This window comes from Caloenas nicobarica, chromosome 9, assembly GCF_036013445.1.
Source record: "Caloenas nicobarica isolate bCalNic1 chromosome 9, bCalNic1.hap1, whole genome shotgun sequence".
NCBI classification, from domain to species: domain Eukaryota; kingdom Metazoa; phylum Chordata; class Aves; order Columbiformes; family Columbidae; genus Caloenas; species Caloenas nicobarica.
In genome coordinates, this window is record NC_088253.1 from 3,269,792 (window position 1) to 3,292,582 (window position 22,791).

Here is a 22,791-nt window from a genome sequence, read left to right on the forward strand (position 1 = left end):
TACGCACTCTGGTTTTGATTCATGAATTATGACCTTTTTCAACACACTGTTGTCTTTAACGTCCCTTAACTATACGCTATTTGTTATTTCAGACACCTCGGGGCTTCTCTTCTACGACATAATAACCAAAAGCCAGATCAATACAACGTAACAGAATATTATAAAACAAGACAAAAAAAATTTGCAAAATTGAGGCAACTCTCATGATGATTTCCTTTTCCAAAATGTCATCTGTCCAGTCCATCTCCTTTTCATACCAAAGGACCACAATTTCCAGTAGCCTGTAGTGACCCAGCCTGCCTGAAATTGCAGGTCGTTTTTTTTTTTCTTGCACCTCAAGACACTCCCCACTAACCCCTCTATATCCAATCATCAGGAAAGGAAATCCCACTGGATGTATACAGTCATGGAATCGGTACCTCTGCAGTGAACCACCCGCCACGAACGCTCCATGTTTCTGACGCTGTCATGCGTTATCTCGGACACCACACGATGAGCAGTTGAGTCATCGCTTGTGGGCAGCCCGGAGCTCCTCCAAATTCAGCGCCTGCTCTGTGGCACACGCAGATACGAACAGCACTGTGTCAACACAAACACTGTCATTACGCCCCCCAAATGACGGTGACCTGTTTCTAATCCAACACAAAAACCTGAGCCTTGGCTGGTGCTGTTTGACTCCTGCCTCGTCACTACCATTAACTATTTCTCCTGTCTACCTATGCCAGAATATTAAATATCAACCCAGGAGGTGTTTTTTTCTAGCTATCAAAGATTTTCTTTCCAACAACTTTATAACGTAAAATTAAGAAGGAATGGCGTCCTGTAGAAGATATACAACAACCACATGAAATCATATTAGCAAGCGACTACTACCATGACTATAGCATTAATTTTTAAATGCAACAAAGAATCCATTTTAAAAAGGAAATAACCCGTGCTCTAGCCAACCAGAATTTTCCATATTCTAGAGAATCAAAATCTAGGTTAGCATGGAATATCAGAGACTGTTCTGCTATGACGCTCCAGTCTTGCAAAGAAAGACAAGCTGAGCAACAAAGCTCAGAGAAAAAAAAAACAACTAACTGGTAAACCCCCAAATTTCATCCTAAAATTGAAAACTAGAAATGTCTGATCAATAGCAAAACCTGAGTTTGGACTGCTCATTGTGTAGCATGTGACCACAGAACATCCCAGCTTTCCCATGTCTTATAAGTAGCAATATAGAAGAAAGCAGGTTTCTTTGTAAATTCAGACCATCAACAAATTATAAAGCAAAACAGGATGTTTATCTCCCCCATCTTTCGAGCTTGGAAGGAGAAGAAGCAGGACAGAAAGCAAAAGCTAAGGGAACTATAAAGGAAATTCCTGAAAATTCAAGCTATATGAAAAACAACAAATTGAATGCCAGTGCTAGAAAAAGAAAATGCAGCAATACATGAAATAAACTGGTATAAGCAAAAACAGCAAAAATTATTGATATTGGGTTATCCATTGTAATTTAAAAAAAAAGTTAAGCTGCAAACTCGTGAAATAACCTTTTGAAGTAGTTAAACAAAAATACAGAGAAAAACAATAATTCTTTAAATACAAAGCAAACCCAAACACTTGCATTAAAAAGATCATGGGTCAATTCCAAATTTGACATTACCACATTTTTTCCTTTTTAAAAACAAGCAAATAACTTATCTCACTGCCACTGCTGAATCCCACCTCCCAGAGAGGCACGGAGGCGGCGCCATAGAACCCCACTGCACAGCCCCGCACCTGAGCGGGTTCTGCCACTAAAGTCACCACTTTTCGTGTGTCCCCAGTACCACCATCGGCAGCTGGTCAATGACCGGAGCCTTCCTTGCCGCAGGACACCTGAACCCCCAGCACACCTGAACCCCCAGCGTGCACACACATGGAACCTACAGCATGATAAACTATGGTAGGAACTCCCAGCTGTCCCACGCTCACCCTCTCAGACACCAAACTCAAGGCGCCTTTCGCCGTAGTCTGAGCACAGCGAGGCTGAGATAAAGCAGAAGTACAAGTTTCAAAATAAAGACGGCAGAAAACCACAGACTCTAACAAAACAAAGAAAAACTTCATATGAAAGTACAGGCAACTCTGTGCAAACAATAACAGGGAATACTGTTTGTATTTTATTTTTTAGTAATATCTCATTTCCTTTCACTGTGCACAGAGCGCACTGAGCTGCATCAGAATCATCTTCCAACAGTAATTTCTATAAACACAGGCAGACATTTACCTCTTACCAGACACAGAATGCTGCAATAAAAAGTAAGGCAGGCACACAGGAGGATCGGCTACAAAGCGAATTAGTAATAGCACCAGGAAAAAAAGCTGGTTATTTTTCATGCTGTAACATATACAACCATCCAGAAGTATCTGAAGCAGGAAGCACTTAATTCTGTTCTACAAGATACCATAGATGGGTTCTGCACACAGTTACGCTCCATTAGTAAAGAAAGTCCTGTGTAAATGTTGACAGCAAATCCTACCGGGTGTACGATCTGGGGGCTGTGTCTCTGCCCTCGCTCTGCTTTCGCAAGCCCGGTGTTCCTCCTGCATACTGTAACTGCCGTGCGATGTTGCATCACCGCGCGGTGTCTGCGGCAGCGCAGGGTGTGCCGTGAAGCGCCTACCTTGGCTCCAGCGGGCTCCGCTCCAACACCTGCACTTCCATGCACCTTCACGTTCAAAGTCTTTTCTGCGATAACTCTTCCAATTCAAATTCCAGACCTGTTTTATGCTCAATATTTTTCCTGTATAACTAAATAGTACTAGGGAGCAGAGCACCAAAATAACCAGAGCTGATCAAGGAGGACCTGGCCTATAAAAGAGACTCGTCACGACACAGAAAGCAGCTCTGTAGGAGGAGGCGGCACAGGATTACATATGCTGACTATTTTTATAAAGATCTCTCCATCTTGTGCGTTGCTCGGGTTCGTACATATGTCCACCTTAAATACTGATTTATTCTTTGCTCGGTGTTCCTGGAAGCAGCGCTGCTGACAGCGCAGCCCCGTGAAGAATGGCAACCTGACCTGCGCAGGGTGAGCGAACACGGAGGGAGGGCCCGGAGAGCTGAGATTCCAGGGTGCAGATCCCGAGGTATGTCAGACACGAAACCTACACATCAGCACATTCAGCACCGCAGAGCACGGAGCGGTGACACCGGAGGCCTCACTTTGAACTCACCAGAAACTACTAATTTTTCAGAACTTCTCATACTAACCTACACAGAATCTCTAGTCTTAATCACACACACACACAACACAAAGAGAATAAAACGCACAACATTTTAAATTCAGACAATCAACAAATTATAAAGCAAAATAGGATGTTTAAAAATTTACATTCCTACATTTTGGAACTAATATTTTCCTTCTACGGATATCTAATTCAAAAGGAAAGCTATGGAAATCTAACATGGGACACAGGTTTTTGTATTTTGTTGATATGCTGTGGGTAGAAAATAAAGAGCACTGGGATTATTTGCATTGTAATAAATACAAGACCTTTGTAAAAGAAGTGCGAAAACACAGTGGCATTTTCACAGTTCTGATGGTTCCAAACTTTTCAGTACTTCATTTCTTTCAATTCTCATCTTCTAATGTCTTGTATTTCTAGCATCCACACTTTGAAGTACATGTGCCTCCATTAAAACCAATATGGTTAAGTCACTTAATTTTTACCCACTCATCAGTTCTGAATCAACTGTTCCTGTAGTTTCTGTAGTATTGTTGCACAAGCATTCAACTGCCCCTATTAAAAATTTTTTTTTTTTTTTAAATTGTTATTAGAATGTAACTCAAATTCTCAAACTTGGCTACTGACAAGTCTACCATGGTCACACTCCTGCACAGAGCAACAGCACGGCTGCTTTTCAGGAAAACAACCGTTTGGCAATGTGGCTTTATCTCACAAATAAGAGCACTTTTCCAGCAAGTATTATCAACCTGAGGCACAGCAAACAGAAAGGGGTTGAACTGCTGACTCCACAGACCACCACGTTACATGAACGACTGAGCATTCTTTGAAACCTTGGGGAAAAAAAAAAAAATTAGTGGTCTGTGACATGGGAGACCTGGATTTGGTTCCTGCTCCGTCACAAGTTTCTGAGTCACCACAGGCAAGCACCGCCCTGCCTTTTGCAGGTTTTAAAATACCGTCAGTAGCTGCGAGTCTCAGACATTAATGCAAAAGGGAAGGAATTAACTTGATAAGGATACCAAATTAACTCTGTGGACCCTATTCAGATTTACTTCAGGTTCATAATGACTAAATATCATTATCCACTAAAGGACACCCTATTAAATTATTTAACATCTTGGTTTTTACAGTCAGCAGTAGTCTTCAATCCCTGTTTACTTTGCGGCCCCTGCTCACATATGGTAACTGCCCTCTGTTCATTCCAGTGGACATCAGAGACACAAATTCGGCAACACCCTTCTCACTAATTCTGTTGTATCTAATCTGAAGGCCTCCTACTGAGACATCAACTCCATACTGACATTTTATGGAAAGCAAATAAAGGAACCTTTCTTTAGAGGGATCCTTGTATTGCCAAAAAAATTCCCTCAGCTTTCTCTGTGCAGATTCAACGCCCCAGCTTTTGAAGCAAGTGATTCCATTTCAGCAGAAAAAGAGCTCCTGGGTAAGAGAATTATATGTTCTTTTATTGCCATTACATTCTGATCAGGTATGTCTCAAATGCTAAGTAAAATGCACTCACTATGTCACTTATTTGTGTTGCTTGGGAAATGCTTCACGGCATACAAAATGAAAACTCAACCATTTTCGCTCTGAAGTGAGGCCTGAGTCTGCATCAGAAAATAGAACACAATATATTAGAAATGGTTTAGAAATGAGAGGAGTAGATGTATCTTTCTGCTACTTCATGCTTTCTCGATCAGCACTTTCTAAATTCAACACCTACCACTGCGTCCTTCTCTGCAAAATATTGTCCTATCTTCTGTTACGTACTTAAATCAAAACTTGAGTCTATGTTGCAGTGCTGAATCTTAAACATCAAATCCTAACAATGACCAGCCATCTAGAGCATAACTGTAAACCTCCAGTACTTTTTAGCCTTTCTCTTTTACAGGAATGTATTAAAAATATATTAGGTTGGAAGATCTAGCATTCAAATATTAGGAAATAAAAATTTTCAAGTTTCACAGGCAGCCCTAAGTCTACTTCTTCATATGCATATTAAGGAACAGCCTTCCTGAAATTATCTTTTTCCCCACACTCACCTCCTTTAGCAGTTGAGCACCTACCTGTACGTCCACAGAAGAATTACGACTGCACAAGGAACAACTTTTCCTTAAATGGAACACCTGATTTTAAAGTAAAGCTCTTTAGGGTAGCAGCTGGTTTTAATTCACGTAAACGTGCTCTTAAAATTCCTGCTTTACAGGTGCTGTTGTAGAAGAATGTCCATCTCAACTTCTGCTACGGAATGCATACTTTTTATTTGTAAAATTTCCTTTCTAACGACTATACCTGACCTAGCAAAAAGCCAGACCAAAATTTAATACTACACCATCAACATCTGCCAGCCAATTTATTCCCTAGCCACACCTGTGCAACCAGTCTTCAAATTACATCCTTAATGGACTTGCGTAATCACACAGATATTGGCCATGTAGAGATGAACCCTACACAAATTAACTCGCAACCGCCTTGACACCTCCATGCACAAAAAAGGGGAAAAAAATCCCTGTGAATGAAAGTCATTTTGTGACTCTAATGCTTTTATGTACATATTACACATATATATTTCAAAATAAAGTCATTCGGAAATCAACATATTAGTTGAGCAGAGCATTTTGACAGCTTTTACAAAAAGACAAAGGCATAGGCACGTAAGAAGGAAACAAGACTTAAGGCTCAAATATAGGCAAAAGTGAACAAGTTTACCTGAATTTAAAAACTAGCCTGAGTTAAACATGAGAAGTTTGTCTTGTATACCTTAAAGTAGCGTTATACATGTGTCAACACACAAACACATATCGAAGTATGTTTCAAATACGATTAACATTAGGTTAACTTAATAAGATTGATATATCTGATCATAAGACTGTAGTAAATTCTGAGTCCTATGTCTGGTCAAAAAATTGTCAGGAGGTATGAAATTAAAAAAAAAAAATCACAGAGTCCATTTTCACAGATCTGAGGACAGAATTCAGGTTGTGGTGCTAAGCTGATACAAAGAGTTACAGTCATTAGTTTTCAAAGAGAAGTAGCAACATTACATGTTTTAAGGTTCTTAACTACTTTAATAGCACTTTTAAGAACTGCCTAGTTACAGGACTTTTAATGAGCTTTCAGATCCCATTGCAAACAGCTGAAGAAAATGGTTCATCTATAGCACAAAGCACAGCCCAGCAGACAGAGGCTCCGGGACGCCGGTCACACATGCAGTGTACGTGCAATCCCACCATTTCTACAGCGACCAACAGCAACCTGCCACCAAACCCACGAGTTGTTCTTCTCTCTAAGGTCACGGACTCAGCCAGATCAGCCTTGCACAACTACGACACGCGAGTGCCCACAGCACAAGACAGCAAACGCAGGGGGAACTGGGGGACGAGCCCGTTCTGCCCCAGCAGTGACAGCGGTGACATCTGCAGCGGCACCGGCTCTTACGTGACCAGGCAGTAAGCTGCTCTGGAAACCGGGTAGTAGTTACCCAGGTGGTGAGTTTTCAACTAAACTTGGGGCTAAAACTGGCCTGTTTCGCGTTCCCGGTGGTGGCAGCGAGACTGTGAGTTATCACTGGCAGCCTGAGCAGCAACTCTTCACCTGCTGCAGAACTGGACGTGCTGCAGCTCCTGCAGTTCTACAGCTTCTATTGTTCTTTCCCAAAACCTCTGTGTTAACAGCGACTAACCACGTATTTTAGAAATAACACTGACTTTTAGAAAAATCATAGGAAAAATGTAACTTTTAAAACCCACTTCAAACTAGTACCTACACCACGTTTCAGCATTAAGCAACGTGTACTGAGACTTATAAAACAGAACTTAGAAACCTCATATTTGAGTTGTCATCCCCTTGCAAGAAACAGAAAACACAGAACCCTCGCTCAGGAAAGATCTGTAGTAGAGAATAAACAGAAACCACAAAGATAAGGCTTTTAATACACTCAAATTTCTAAGCTCTAGCAATATTTACACAAAGGAATTTATTTTCAAGCTTCCTCTCCTCTAATTTAACACTAAATTGTTTTAAAATGCTCCTACTCCAGTTAAAGCCTTTTCAACATTTTTGACAATCTGTACATTAGCAAAATTTAACATACAATTTTCCTTCATGTATAGTTTTCCTTTGACATATTTCATCTGAACACATATTTGAAAATAACTCTTTAAAAGTGTGGCATTCTAAATGCTCCTCCTTGACAGCATTCAAAAAAACAAACACTGAGAAGCCACCATGGTCTTTCTCAAAGACTAAATGAATTTTTGCTCCATTTAGTACTATATGCAAGAACTGCAGGAAATAACTTTAAAATATTAACTTAAAGACATCATGCCACACAAAGCAAAGTTCAAAGAACTGCTGTTTCACTTTACAGGAGCTGATGAGTAGTTCTTTAAGCAGCAGAAATTATCACTACACTCTCCTTATTTTAATTCATGTCTCAGCAATGTCATCAGCTGTTACAAGAAAAGATACAAACCTGTTTCTAGATAAGGCAAACAAAAAAGGAAATGGTCAACAACAACTGCCTGGAGATGAATTTGCTGCTCTTTTTAAACTGATTTCACTGTAGTATACCCGCAGTAATCTTTAAAAATGCATTTCCACGTGCAAAAGGACAAATACCATTCAAGTAATATCTTCCTTCCCCACTGAAAACACCACCAACCTCAGCTTCCATATGCAGTTTCTACAAGGAGGAACAAGCCAAAATCAGAAGTGCACCATTTGGTTAACTATCATTATCTAGCACTTTATCTGATTAAAGTACTGTGGAATTAGTAACCAAATCTCTCATTACTCCTGTGATAACATAAAGAATCACCCTTTTATAGATTAACTCAAACAGGCTATATTGAAAAATCTATTTAAAACTATATTTAAAATAGTTGTCCTGGACATTACAGAATCATAGTATGCAGCCTGGATTAGAACTATAAAGCCTATACATATATGAAGTGTGGCATAAAACAGAAGAGTACGAATGGGGCATTAATCTTTACCTAGTAAACAGCTAAACACACTATAGCATGGTATAAATCAACCCCAAGTCAATGATTTGGGAAGATTTTTGTTGCATAAAGTACTAATAGGAGAAACTGAGGTAAACCTGCAGTGACATCTCACAGTAACACCACCATATTTACATGTACTTCTCCATTTCTAGCTCACAATGTGATACTGTACACAGAAACCATACACCTAAATTGCATTTTACCGTGACATGGCACATTTAAGACACGAACAGTACATACACTTTGAAAAAAAGTAAACTGCCTACAACAAATTTTCTTATTAATGAAACATCTTATTAAGATGTTTCTACCTGTGGTGTATTTCTGTTAGAGTCAAAATGGTTATGTTTTACTATTTGCTTTTATTCCCAACTAGTTTTCACTTAATGCTGATTTTCCTTCAAAAACCAAAGCAACGAAAATGAAAAAAAAAAAAACCACACCACAACACCAAACTCCTGCATCTATGATATTTGTGATGTTTTAGACTGTAAACTTCAGAGAAGGGATCCTAAGGTTTGGGCCCTCCGTGATGGTTGACATGAACCAGGCTTGCCAGGGTGTCACTGCAGCAGGTGGCACCTGGCAGCACCAACCAGGGTTCACAAGCACAATTTTCACTCGGGCTTTCTGCAGACTGGGTGCATGCATCCGAACTGAGTTCCTTATGTGCGTGTGGAATTTCAGACACCATGGATTTGCCTTGACTATTCTGGTTCAGCTCAGCTCCTCAAAATGCAGCAACCATTAAAGCAAGACACACCAACGATCTGTTCGGCAAAACTCAGTCCAGCTTTTAAAACTGCCAGTTACAAGATTTCAAACACTGTTACAAGCAGAAAAATAAAGCAAAGGGATTCTCACTTATAAGAACATCATGCTTCTCCTAAGAGTTGCACGTGTTGTTTTCCATAATGTTTCACGTGAACATAAGCGTTCATAAAACCGTTTTCAGACCAAAAAGAGTTGCTTCTTGCGTGCACACGCTCACGCTCGCCCGTCCTCCCCATTGGAGGCAGGTGTCCTTGGACATTTGAGCAGTACCTCTTTCTCAATTCACACCAAGCAGACAGCAGCAACTACACTCAAACCTAAGCATGGAAAGTACTTGTGTTATTTAAAATCCTTGCTTTCCTTACTTCACACCTACTTAGCCAGAGTCACCGAATTTCTGAGCTAACTCCTCCAGTACAGTCTAATTAGACTATCGCATTAAAACTTTACCAACAGAAATGATAAGTTAATGGACAAGATACTTGGTCATGACATGCACTTTCAAGCCCTAAATGCTCATCATTCCATCTGTTTCAGAATTCTTGGGTCGCAACAGATTTCTAAAACTACACCACTGATGGATGACTCTCATCCTTGTGCCTTCCTGTATAATTTTTCACTTCTGTGAAAAGTGCTAAAGCTATTTAAGAACATTAGTTTCCACTGAAGTTAATGCAGTTATCATTTCTAGCGCTCAATTTTTACACCAACGTTACAGGGTAAAACAAACGACAGAAGTAGAACTAAACAATTTACTCTTCAGATGTACTCCCTAAAGTTATTTTTTGCAACAGATGACTAGTCCAGAGATCCAAGTTTTATCCTAAAAGCCTCTGTATTAGTCTACCTGTATTCTAACATCTCAACTCTTCTTGAAGACCAGCTTGAATAACTCGGGTTGAGCCGAGTCCTTTTGGTCTTCCTTCCCCCCTGGAATGCACCGTGCTTGCCTCAGAGTTCAGAATGGAGAGAAGCAGACAACTGAAACTATGTCCCACGTGTGGAATATCCCACGTCCTTCAGGACCTGGTCCAATTAGCTATGAGCTCCCTAACATCCACTCATCTACCACGTTCAGAAAATTAAAGTCACTTTATCTACTTATTTAGTATCTGAGTGAACTGCTTATTACAGAGAAAAGATTCAGCTGGACTGGCTGAAATAGAGACTGAGGAGAAAACATTGGAGAAATATTGTATGTTTACGGTTAAAAATAAAATGCGAGCTTGTTATAAAAACACCACCAGTTCACCACCGGAAAATAAACTTGGTTCTTCTCCTGATAAACACTTCGGAGGCTTTGCCTTTCACTACAAACGCTATTGTTTAAACCCGTGGAGAAGGGGAAGGCACGAAGGTCTCCGGGCTTCTAATTTTGCAGGGAACCCGCAGGATGAGCAAGAATCCCCCCCCCCCCGCTCTTTGCTCTCACCGGATTAGAGCCGGGCAGGCAGCGGCCTTCCGAGGACATGTCACACACGGGCGACCCATTTACAGCCTGGTTCCCGGCGGCGGGCCCGCGGCTGCAGCCGCCCCTCCCGGCCCGCTGACCTTCTCCGGGCCCCGCTGCGCAGCACAAAGCGCCCGGCGCGGCCCAGCCCGAGCCCCACAAAGGGGCAGCCCCGCGGCGCGGCCTCCGCAGCAGCCGGGCCGGGCCGGGCCGCCGCCTCACAATAGCCCGGCCGAAGCGCTCGGAGCCGCCGCGGGGCCGCTTCCCTCCTCCCGCCGGGACGCGCGGGCCCGGCCGGGGACGAGCAGGCCCCGCCGCGCCTCGCTCCTCAGGCCCGGTGGCGGCGCGGGGCCCCAACGCCAGCAGGAAACCGGCCTAGGCCGCGCCGGGGCCTTGCCCCCGCTCTCCTCCGCGGCCCCGCGCCGGAGCCAGGCGGGGAGCCGGCCCCTCGGCGGCCGCTCGGCCTTCCCCCCCCCCGCCCCGCGGCGCGCTTACCTGCGGGCGCTGGGCTGGGCGGGACCCCGCTGAGGCGGCCTGGCTCCCCCGATGGCGCTGCGGCCCGACTGGCTGCGCCGCTCCCGCCGAGACGCTCGGAGCCCGGCCCGGCCGCGCGCCGCCTCCCCGCCCGCCGCGCGCCGCCGCCGCGGGGCCGCGCCAGCTGCGCCCGAGCAGCCCTGCCCGCCAGGCGCGCTCCCGAGGCGCGCGGCCGGCAGCGCCCCCGCGCACGCGCCCCGGGGCGGCGGCGCGCGGGCCGGGCTGCCCCGCCGGGGAACAAAGGGCGCGGAGGGGCCGCGGGACACGCCGTGCTGCGCGCCCTCCGTCACCCCGGCCGGGCCCGCCGCGGGCCGCCGAGCCCCGCCGGCTGCACCGGCTGCACCGGCAGCGAGCGAGCCCGGGGAACGGGCCGCAGCGCCGGCCCCTGCTGCGCGGGCTGTTCATCTGCGAAGTGAAGGAGCCCCCGAAGCGGCCCTGCAGGGGCGGTCTGGTGACTTTGGGGACTGCACGGGAGGTGCCATTTAAATTTGAGAAGAAACTTCTTCATGGTGAGGGTGGCAGAGCCTGGCCCAGGCTGCCCAGGGAGGCTGTGGAGTCTCCTTCTCTGCAGACATTCCAACCCGCCTGGACACCTTCCTGTGTAACCTCATCTGGCTGTTCCTGCTCCGGCGCTGGATGAGCTTTCGAGGTCCCTTCCAGCCCCTGACATTCTGGGATTCTGTGATTCCGTGCTGCCCACAAGCCAAACCCCTCGTCGGGGTCTGGCCCAACATCCATCGGTAACTTCCAGCACACGAACTCCACGCAATGGCGTGCATACACGTGCTTGGTCGGAGCAGGGCCCTGTGCACCTACTAAAGCCATTCAGAGGTTTGCCAGAGGGCAGCCGCTGTTCAGTTTATTTTCAGTAAAATATTTAAAAATATGTATTTGCTCTCTTATTTTGATTTTCAAACGACTGAAGCGTTTTCTTGGCTAGTTTAATTGGTTATCCAGATGGTTCCCAATATCCTCCTCCTTCCTTTTGATGACCAGAAAGCACTTCATTTTGTATAGCATTTTATGCTGAATCTGCCAAGGCTGCTCTTATTCAGAGAATTTTTTGGGCTTAATTTTAAGGCAGTTCCTCAAAAATACAGCGCTGTACAATATGTACCAAACCCACTATTTAAGAATCATCCCAGGTATAGATAATATCAATAATTTATTGTCAAAGGATGGCAACTATAGGAGTGTAACTTCTCGGCACGTCGTTTTTCCCTGCACATCTCGTAGCTGTGCAGTGGTTACTGAGCCGTTTCCTTCAAGTATTCATGAGGGGTGATGCACGTGGCAATGATCACCAACCCACAGTTGGGTTGATTTACTGAATCCTTAAGGAAATACATTAAGTAAAGCATTATTTATGTGCCAGATAGGAAGGACACTACCCTGAAGCAACGTGTTATCCATATTAGAAGGTTTTTTCCACCTTTGGTTTTAGAATCGTGGAATCATTCTGGTTGGAAGAGACCCTCAGGATCATTGAGTCCAAGCATAACGTAACCCAACTCTAGCACTAACCCATATCCCTACGAACCTCATCTAAAATTTAATACAGAGCAGGGCCAATCATTTGGTGTATTTTTAAACACACAGAAGTCTATTCAGTAGTGGAAACTTCAGAAAAGGTTCCGCCTATAGACGAGGAAAACAGCTTCTCTCATAGTGGCATTAGTGTTTTTAGATGCGAGAAGCAGAATGCTTATCAGTTCCACTAGTCTGATTTCTTACCAAGTGTTTCTGTGGTTAAGGGTTTGATCCGGCAAACACCAACTTTTTGCTAAAAAAAGGTGAGCTGGCAGTCTCGTGGTCCTGTAGCAGATCAACGCGTTGCTCCTCGGTCAGTGTTGCTGAGCATTTGCCTTTCACCAAACAGGAATTAGTTCCTCGAGCAGTGAAAGTACTGAAGCCTTCCCTCGACAGGACCACTCGTCTCAGTTTTCCTCCACGAGCCAGCACGACACTTCCCCAGAAAGTTACAGGAATGTCAGTGTCTTTGAGACCCATCCGTCCCTCCAGCTGGGGTGACATTCACCCAAAGCTCGAAACAGGTTTGGACTAGGTGACCTTCGAAGGTCCCTTCCAACCCAACCTGTCCTGTGTTTAGCGCCACGAAGATGCTGAAGGGAGTGGAGCATCTCATGAGGAAAGGCTGAGGGAGCTGGGGCTCTGGAGCTGGAGGAGACTGAGGGGTGACCTCTTTAATGGTTATAAAGATATAAAGGGTGGGTGTCACGAAGATGGAGCCAGGCTCTTCTCGGGGACAACCAACAGTAAGACAAGGGGTAATGGGTTCAAGCTGGAACACAAGAGGTTCCACTTAAGTTTGAGAAGAAACTTCTCAGTGAGGGTGACGAAACACTGGAACAGGCTGCCCAGGGAGGTTGTGGAGTCTCCTTCTCTGCAGACATTCCAACCCGCCTGGACACCTTCCTGTGTAACCTCATCTGGGTGTTCCTGCTCCGGCGGGGGGATTGCGCTGGATGAGCTTTCGAGGTCCCTTCCAGTCCCTGACACTTTGGGATTCTGTGATTCTGCGAAGCTCGGCTGAGGGCTGGCGGAAACAGACCCCGCAGAAGGTCACACGAGCTGCCTTGCCGTGGGGTGAAAAGGTCTCTTCGGAGGCATCTAATCCATCCTCCGGCCCCGAGGGAGAACCAGCTATGCCTTCATTATTCCTGACAGATGTTTGTCCAAACAGCCCGTAAAAATCCTCCTGCAGGAGAAATTTTTAAACCATCCCGTGAAACCTACCCTAGTGTTTTTCCTCACCATTACTTTGTTTCTCCCCGTGGTATATAACCTTCATCTCCCACTGTAATTTTAGCCCATTCTTGAAACACTCCAGTGAACATGGAAACATTTTTTTCCCTTCTCTGTTTTTGAAGACTTTAATCTTCAGTAAATTACATCAGTTCCTTTCCATCACCACTGCAAGGCCTCCGATCACTCTTGTCTTCTGTCTCTGCATACCCTGCGACTGGCTCCTTTTATTCTTTTTTACTCCGGTTCTGGGAACTGGACACGACACTCCAACCCAGGCCTTTTTAAATGCTGAGCAATAAAGGCTGACTCTATGGGGATGCCAGTAAATTTGCAGTATTGGTCAATATAATAACGGCAAACCGAAGTTAGTCGTATTAACATCAACTTTTACTAATTATTAATTTACTGACGTTACTTTTGAGTGCATTGTTTGGGAGGAAAAGTACCTACCATCACTATGGAAGTGGATAATACCACTGTGGTTGATAAAGTGATGTATGTATGTAGGTCTGTAGTTTAATGGGGCTGCTGTGTTTCCTTACGAGACAATAATGTCTGTAAGTCTTTGGTTTGATATTAAGATGTAATAAAATACTTTTTTTCTCCTCTAGGCTTTAGGCAGTATCCTCATTCTTAAAAGTACTAATATTTCGTGTTCATTTAGTAAAAGGGATAAACTATCTCACACTGAGTCGCTGTGATATTTTACAAAGTTCATATATAATATTATAGTATACATGAGATTTCAAGCGAAAAGTCATCAGTGATATTTTATATGTTTCTGTCAAACACATTCTTTGTTTCAAGAACAACGCTGAAGCCAGCAAAAATACACCGCTCAGGTGAACTTTCTACTTAAAAGTAATAAAGAATTAAATTTTACCCAGTTTTGAGTATCCGCTAACTACTTTTTTGTATCAAAATGAGAACATTACGCCCTTACGAAAAATGAGCACCTAGTGTCCAACAAAACGTGCTCATTTTGAGACGCGTATAAGCGAAGTACCTGAAGGTAACACAGGATGCCAGTTCCAAACTAGCGATTACACAAATTACAGAGGATATCTAAAATAGTTGTTCCTCGAAGTACACAATACAGTATGACTTTACAAGGAAAAGGCTTTTCTTCGTATGCAAAATTATACGTTCTGCTACAAAAATACAAATAAAAATATTTGGAACCTTATTTTTCCGAGCCAGTTAATATTGTCCCGTACATATTAGCACTGTTGGCACTTTGGGTGCGTTACTAATGATTTTTGCCACCCACAACTTCCCAGTGTCACAGAAAGGAAAATGACAAACTTTGAAAATTTGTCTAACACCTCCAGGAGGACTCTTAAATACGATAATACTGATTAAGATGGAAGATCAGTTGCTGATCTCTCCTGATCTCTTCATCCTTTTTTTGTATTTATATTCTTCACTGCCTTCGCTGCTAAACATCTCTGTTCCCAAACAGTTTATCTAGGGACTTTCTGACAGCAAAAAGTAAAAGAATAGCTCAACTACTGAAAGCAGTTCATTAAAAAATAATCTTACTTTTTCAGGTAAACATTGCTGGCTGTTTCATGTGTTTGGACCACGCACTTTGTATAGTAACAAAATTCTGAGCTAACCAGAACTCCACAAGAAAGCGATTTTGGAATACACCGAAGACCTCCTCATATAAACTGTTGAACTAAATCTAGGACATAAAAATGCAATGGGATTGTCTGAAATATGTGTGCTATCCCACGCTGAACCTGCAAGGCCTCATACATATACCACATTGCCGGCTTCCGTAATTTTGATAAATACTTTACATGACAAAAGGCTTCAGGATTTTTTTTTTCCCTCTAACATCTACAGCATTCAAGTGATTCCCTTAAATTTATGTTTATACTAAAAAAGAGCGAACAAACAAAACCTTCAAAAATAAAAGCTAAAGTTTCAGAAGGCAAATAAATAGAATCCAAAGCTTAATATTTAAAATAATAAATATTTCATTTTTAAGCTAATGTTACATTAGACTGGTTGGATTTGATGATCCTGATGTACCAGTTGACTTCATTGGATGTACTCATAGAAACCATATGTTATAGTCTATTATTAATTATAGTGCAGCTATGTACTGAGACTTCAAAGATGTAAAAGACAGCCTGAAAAAATATCAGACTGATATTCTGTATTTAATAATTACCATAATTGACTAATTTAACCGATCTCAGTTATTTTATAAAGAAACATTTTCCATTTTTGCTTTTGTTTGAACTTCCTGCATTTGATTTATTTAGCACTTACGTCCTTTGTCAAGATTTATAAGAAGCAGAAATTGAAAGAAGAGGCAGAAGACAAGACGGGTTTTATAGAAAAATCAGGAAGACGACAGGATTTATAGTTTAGCAATGCACACAGTGTTGGGGAGACAAACAAATACAATATTTTGAAAGTGAAAAAGATACTGAATAATTTTTTAAAGTTATTCTGGGTGGGAAAAGGTGCCTTGTTACCCTTTAAATAATAAAAATACATTAAAGTATATTACAGAACCGTTTTCAGAAGTAGAGATTTTAGGCAATACCGGATCTTCTAACTCTTCAGGAGCACTGTATAAGTTAATATGACTTGCCTTCTTCCCCAGGCTCATCCCTCCCCATAACGACCAGCGTCTTGACATTGTGTGGATATTCTACAGGAATCATAAAATCAGGTTGCGCTTATTTTTCCCTTATGTAGAAGTTATTTAGAAAATACATTTTGATAATCTATCAACCAATTGCAGGCTATCTAGCAAATCTGATAGGTCATTGGGCTCCACGGAAGTATTTCTAGACAATTATTACTTTGCAGTTTTAGGAGGGAAGCAAGTGGCTGTCTGCCACTGGGGGTGAGGTAATTCATTTAAATGCTGGTTTGGAAAAACAAGCTCTAATTTTCAAGACAGAAGTGTACACTATTAGCAACGAACACCGTCCTCCTGAGGAGCAGCAGGAATCCAAGAACATCGAAGTATTTTGCAAGAATTCATCCCCGACCTGGTTTAGATTCCAACGAAACTAAGTTTAAAAGCCTTTAAAATCTCCCGAATCATTCAGTTCTTACTATGTAAACATGCAGTCTTCATTTAACTCCTTCTGAGTCAAAAATTAGATGTTTCATGACATAACATTTTAAATGGTATAACGTTGGAAAAAATCTGTGGACACACAGCACATAATAACAGAAATAACTTCATAGCTACTTGGCAATTCAGTAGGTCAATTGCAAGACAAAAAAAATGATTTTAAAATAGTGCGAAACATAGGTAATAACTTTTCCAGTTTTGAAATTTGCATGCCTGTGAGGTTGGACATGATAAGAAGGCGTTTGTGAGGGTTTTCTTTTGGCAAGGTTGTGCCTGGGTGGAAGAAATTAGTCTTACACCATGCCCTGAAGAACAATATAACTGGACAGTCATAGGTAATTAGAAATGATATCAATTAACAGGTCATCCATTAAATAGTTGTGGGGGTTTTGTGGGGTTTGGTTGGTTGGTTGTTTTTTAAGTCAGAGACTATTACCAGATCTGAATTAGTTCGACAGGTAACCTGTGAACTCAAATAATCAGGTACCAGCCAAAGCCTAAATGTATTTTAAAGGTTTCGAACCAAACTCAACACGTCTTTGGTTTGATACAGCAACGAGCTGCAAGCAGCGTGTGCAGACACCTGCAGCTGGCACAAAGAAGTTAGTTTTCCAAGAGATATCCAAACATAGTCCCGCACCAAGTGCATTGCAAGTAGCTCCTGTCTAAATTCTGACAGTTCATCACTCACAGTTCAGGCAAACAGCCAGTATTTTGAGCCTTCCTAAAATGCTTCCATCAGGAGGAGCCCTGTACAGGATTTAGGTACATCTTTGGCATAAGCCTGTTTATTTAGAAAACAGTTGCCTTGAGCATACTGGAGGGAAACGGAGAGTGGCATCACTTTCCTTGCGTACAAATTGCTTTTTTGCTGTTGCGAGGTGCCTCTGAGAGAGGCTCGTGGCTGCTCTTCGAGTTTTCTGACGAGCAAACACGCACTAAGCCCCTTTTCTAGACTTGCAGCCAGCCTCCCGAGGCACGCGACGGGCACCTTGCTCGCATCCTGCCGCGTCTCCCAGTTCCCCCAGTCTCCCAGGACACATGAATGTTCCCTTGTTCCCTTTACCTATTGACCGTACTCAGGCCCATGACTGAGCACAGGCACAAACATTTGCCAAAAAAAAGAGCGTTTTGAGAACACCTCCAAAGAAAAGGGTCGTGCTTCCGTGCTTTGTTTTTCTCCTCTCTTCTTCCTCTATCCATGCAAACAGGAACAAAAAGTCTCCTGCTTTTCATTTTCTGCATGAGTCGGTAAGAATGAGAGCACTACTGTGGGGAAGCTTGGACAAAGAAGCAAGGTTTGCATTCAGCTTTAAATTAAGGGTGATTGGGGAGTTTCGATTTTCCCTCTTGTAATTTTTCAGCAAAGTTCTGATGATCACCAAGACATAAATGCAGCAAGATCATATAGCACAGTAAAGATCCACCTGATTCACATTCCTATTTATGTTTAAAATGCATTTAAAAATCATTATCATCATCAACCAAGTCTCGTCACCAGAAATACATCAGCAAATCACACACTGGCTAAATATGACATCTTACACGAGCTGTTCTGGAAGCAGTAAAAATTAAGGATATTTATTATCAGGTATCCTTTGCCATGCGACATTCCTGTTAATTTTACCAGTCTGAGCAGACACCGCGGCGTGTCATGAGGATTATAGAGCTGGAGAGGGCGCCTCGCCAAAGAAGCTGTCGGCCACAAAGAAATCTGATTATGTGCGTTATCCCTGACACTTCTGATTTACCAGAGCGGCCGGAAAAATCACAAAAGGCAACATTCTGGTTTTCACACCTGAGTACAGACAAAGCTTGAGGCACCAGGATGTTCTTTGATACGAACGCGTATTTTGTATTGCACACGTCTTTTTTCTTTCCTACCGTAATATCATTGAGCGTTGCAGCCCCTCTTGCTCGCAGCCCTCCCCAGGCTGCGGGCTGCACCCGAAAGCTTTGGAGTCTCAGGTTTCCTTTTGTGCAGGGAGGTCACTGTAACACTGCTATCCCCGCCAGAGAAAAAATATAATTAAAACACAGCCGGCTTTGCAACAGGAAAATTCAAAGACTGTAATACGACAAGAATAGGTTGGCCATCCCAGTTAGCATGGTGACACCGACCATCAATGACATCACATAGTTTTCCCTATTAAAGATGTTGGGGTTTTAATTCCTGTTCTTTGTTGGATTGGTTTTTGGGGGGTTGGGGTTTTTTGTTCCGTTTTCCATTTCTCTCAGTTGTGAGGAGAGGACTGCTCCCTTGCTAAGGTGAAAGACTGTCTTTTTAAAAAATTATTAGACTTGATTCATTAAAGATTAAGCACATACACCAAAGTAAGCCTCAAATTAAATATAAAATGTCTTAGGTAGTTATAAATAAATCCATACTTGTTTTGATTATTTTGTGCATTTGCTTAAAATGCAAAGCTCTTGGGAAGATCACACGTTTACAGAGCTGCCGGAGAGAAAATTTATAGCTTGTCAGCTGCATGAAGATATCATCTTCCAAAGTATTTTTGGGTGACATGGTAACAACACTCAGTAAGATGTTAAACAGAAATCCTTTGCAAGCTGTGCCTGTGTTCACTGTGATACTGCTAAAAAAGTTGATTTATTTCTAAATGCGAGCAAGCGAGCGCATCATTGGAACACCTGCACGGTGAAATGCACACCCTTTCTCAGGATCCTGGAGCAAATCCTGGCCTGGCTGGCACAGCGGGGTGAGGAGGAGCCTTGCAGCGGGCGGCTGGCACCGCAGGATCCCAGCCGGCACACCCCAGCGAGGCGCTTTGAGACGTGATAAAATACCACGGCCCTGCCTGCCCGCGTGGCCTTAGATACGGGACCAGGGAAACGTGGGCAGGGAAAAATTTAATGAAATGTAACAAGGGCAAGTGCAGAGTCTTGCATCTGGGCAGGAACAAGCCCAGGGTCCAGTATAAGTGGGGAATGAGCTGTTGGAGAGCAGTGCAGGGGAAAGGGACCTGGGGGTCCTGGGGACAGCAGGGTGACCATGAGCCAGCACTGGGCCCTTGTGGCCAGGAAGGCCAATGGGACCTGGGGGGGATTAGAAGGGTGGTGGTCAGTAGGTCAGAGAGGTTCTCCTGCCCCTCTGCTCTGCCCTGGTGAGACCGCATCTGGAATATTGTGTCCAGTTCTGGGCCCCTCAGTCCCAGAAGGACAGGGAACTGCTGGAGAGAGTCCAGCGCAGCCACGAAGATGCTGAAGGGAGTGGAGCATCTCCCGTGTGAGGAAAGGCTGAGGAGCTGGGGCTCTGGAGCTGGAGAAGAGGAGACTGAGGGGTGACTCGTTCGTGGGGATCAATATGGAAAGGGGGAGTGTCAGGAGGATGGAGCCAGGCTCTTCTGGGTGACAACCAGCGATAGGACAAGGGGCAATGGGTGCAAACTGGAACACAGGAGGTTCCACTGAAAGATGAGAAGAAACTTCTTCATGGTGAGGGTGGCAGAGCCTGGCCCAGGCTGCCCAGGGGGGTTGTGGAGTCTCCTTCTCTGCAGACATTCCAACCCGCCTGGACACCTTCCTGTGTAACCTCATCTGGGTGTTCCTGCTCCGGCGGGGGGATTGCGCCAGATGAGCTTTCGAGGTCCCTTCCAGTCCCTGACACTCTGGGATTCTGTGATTCTGTGGAACCTACAGGATCGCCATCATCTTATTAGAAATAATGCTGAAGGTACATCACGTCAAGCAGAGGCCTGCCACAGTCTGTCTTGCTGTTTCTTAATGTATTATTGTGACACACGCTCCCTTAAAAATTTGTTAAAAGAGGGGGAATGAAAAAAATCTCTAGCTTGAACATAAGCTCTAGAATGTGGGAATTTCTTGCTGCGGAACTGTTCTTGCTGTTGGGCATCTTTGGACAGGTGGTCGGGAAAGCTACTGCCATAGCAACAGAATCAGTCGTCTCTGTATGGATCCTGAGCCGCACTATTCTGGGACCAATTTCAAATAAATTCACTCCAATCATTTCAACAAACATCTGTCCCTTTACTCATCACATTACAGACGACAATTTTCACGGTCAACACATTTCGTCTGTGAGCTTCCAAGAAATGGTGCTTAGAAGCGAATTACAATGGGAAGCCCTGGGATGTGACCTGTCCTGGCAACGAACCAAAGCAGAATCTTCCCCAGCTGCACATCCAAGCAGCTGTAAAACTGCTCTGAGCAAGGAATTAGAGCACATACAAAAATTCCGATACCTTATGAAAATTCTCGTCATTGACTGCAGTTCCTCTAGTGCTGCATCCAAAGCTGGCGGCTCGTTTGTTTGTTTGTTTGTAGTGTGGTGGTGTTGAGGGTTTTTTTGAGGCAAAGGTAAATTTCAGTGTATTCGTGGAAAACAGGAAAGAACTTACTGGTTCCAACTACTGAATCTGCCACCGCTCCCCACTTTCCAAGTTCATTTGGACAACTGAGCTTCCTCTTACAGTGACTGCTCTCTCTTGAGGAGTTTTATTCCATTATTCAGGTTCAAATCTTGAATTGTGCGTTGTGTTTTTCAGAGGTGCATATGTTCCTTTTTCTGCTTAGTTAGTCAGTCCATTAAGAAACTACTTTAAGCCACGGCCATTTTTTTTCCTTTCTTTTAACTCTTTTTTTAAGCTCTTGATTTTATTGTCATCTTTCCGATTGCTGTCTGACAATTAGATATTGAAAAGCGAAATTGTATCTGGAGTCTCTATCAAGAAGAAAGTCCCACCTGGGAATGAAAAACAACCCAGGGCTGCTGCATCTGCTGAATTCTAATGGAAATGGATTTAATCTAGTTAGAGGACAGGCACTGGAGCTTATTAGTGCCAGAGGCCTTCTGAAGTGTGGACATGCTTATCATAAACCCTCACAAATGATTTAAAATTTCATTTATCTTTGCAGCTTTCTAGTTTTGCAACTTTTTTTATAGCATGGCACTTAATGAAAGCACGACAAAATCCTTTTACTATGCAAAACTTTTTCCAGCATGATTTTATAGAGTACAAACTAACAAGCAGCACAAAGCAGCGTTGTATCCCTGTTCACGTCAGTACAGAACACATCATCTCGGCAGCCCAGGCTTGCGCGTGTAACCATAGTTAAAATATCATCCCCAAAACCTGCTGACACCAAAGAGGATGGTGAAAAGACCATATCATAGAAAGGAGATAAATCTCTACAGATTATCAATACAAATTAAGCAGGGAGGTTATAAATTGCAATCTCTTGTGCTGACGGAGCAAACAAGCAAGAAAAATTGGATCTTGCCCCTAAAATTCTTGGTCCAGCTGAGGCACTTTCTAAAGTCATTCTCAATTTATCGTGTTTTTAGCTTGAGTTTTGAACTGCAGTTGCAATGACACCAAGATGTAAATACTGTGATCTGACTTAAGCTTGTTAAAACAACATACAATTAATTAATTTCAGACGGTAGGCTACAAAATGCCGGTTTCTCTGCCTTTCAGGTCAGTTGCTGTGTGGGTTTTTTTGTGCAGCGACAGAGATTAGCTTAGACCAAGAGCTGTAACTACAGACTATTACCCATACAGACAAATTACAAGGCTAATGGAAAAATACAATTTACTGTTTTGAAGATCTGACGGATATTATTTCCCACATCAAAAAGATTATACTATCTACAACAAAGCATGAGTAATGTATGCGTTATACTGTGTTAGTAGTCCATCAGGATTCATCCAAACAAGCATAATCTGGGAATATCCTCTCTGATACGCCTCCTTTTGTGCACATACAGGACATACAGTACCGCGGTACATACAGTACCAATCTTCCAGATTCTAGGATACCCTGAATTCAGACAATTAACAAGAAAAGCAAAATAGGACCTGAAATCCTGTGTCTCTGTTCCCAAGAGCAAATTCTGTGTGTCCTGGGGGAAGATGGAGTAGTCGCTGCACTTCCCCAGTTGC

At 43.3% G+C, this 22,791-nt stretch overlaps 1 protein-coding gene across 3 annotated transcripts in view; it reads right to left on the reverse strand.

The window, feature by feature from the left end:
• Nucleotides 1-22,791, reverse strand: part of SIAH1 (siah E3 ubiquitin protein ligase 1) — a 39,928-nt gene that overhangs the window by 8,234 nt on the left and 8,903 nt on the right. The window contains exon 1 of one of the 3 annotated variants that reach the window (XM_065641280.1): nt 10,954-11,062. The exons of 1 other annotated variant lie outside the window; for it this stretch is intronic. The gene's annotated coding sequence lies outside the window, so the exon portion shown is untranslated. Of the gene's footprint in view, nt 1-10,440; nt 10,464-10,953; nt 11,063-22,791 lie in introns of those variants that run through there. One more of the 3 variants, XM_065641282.1, reaches the window with a different exon arrangement.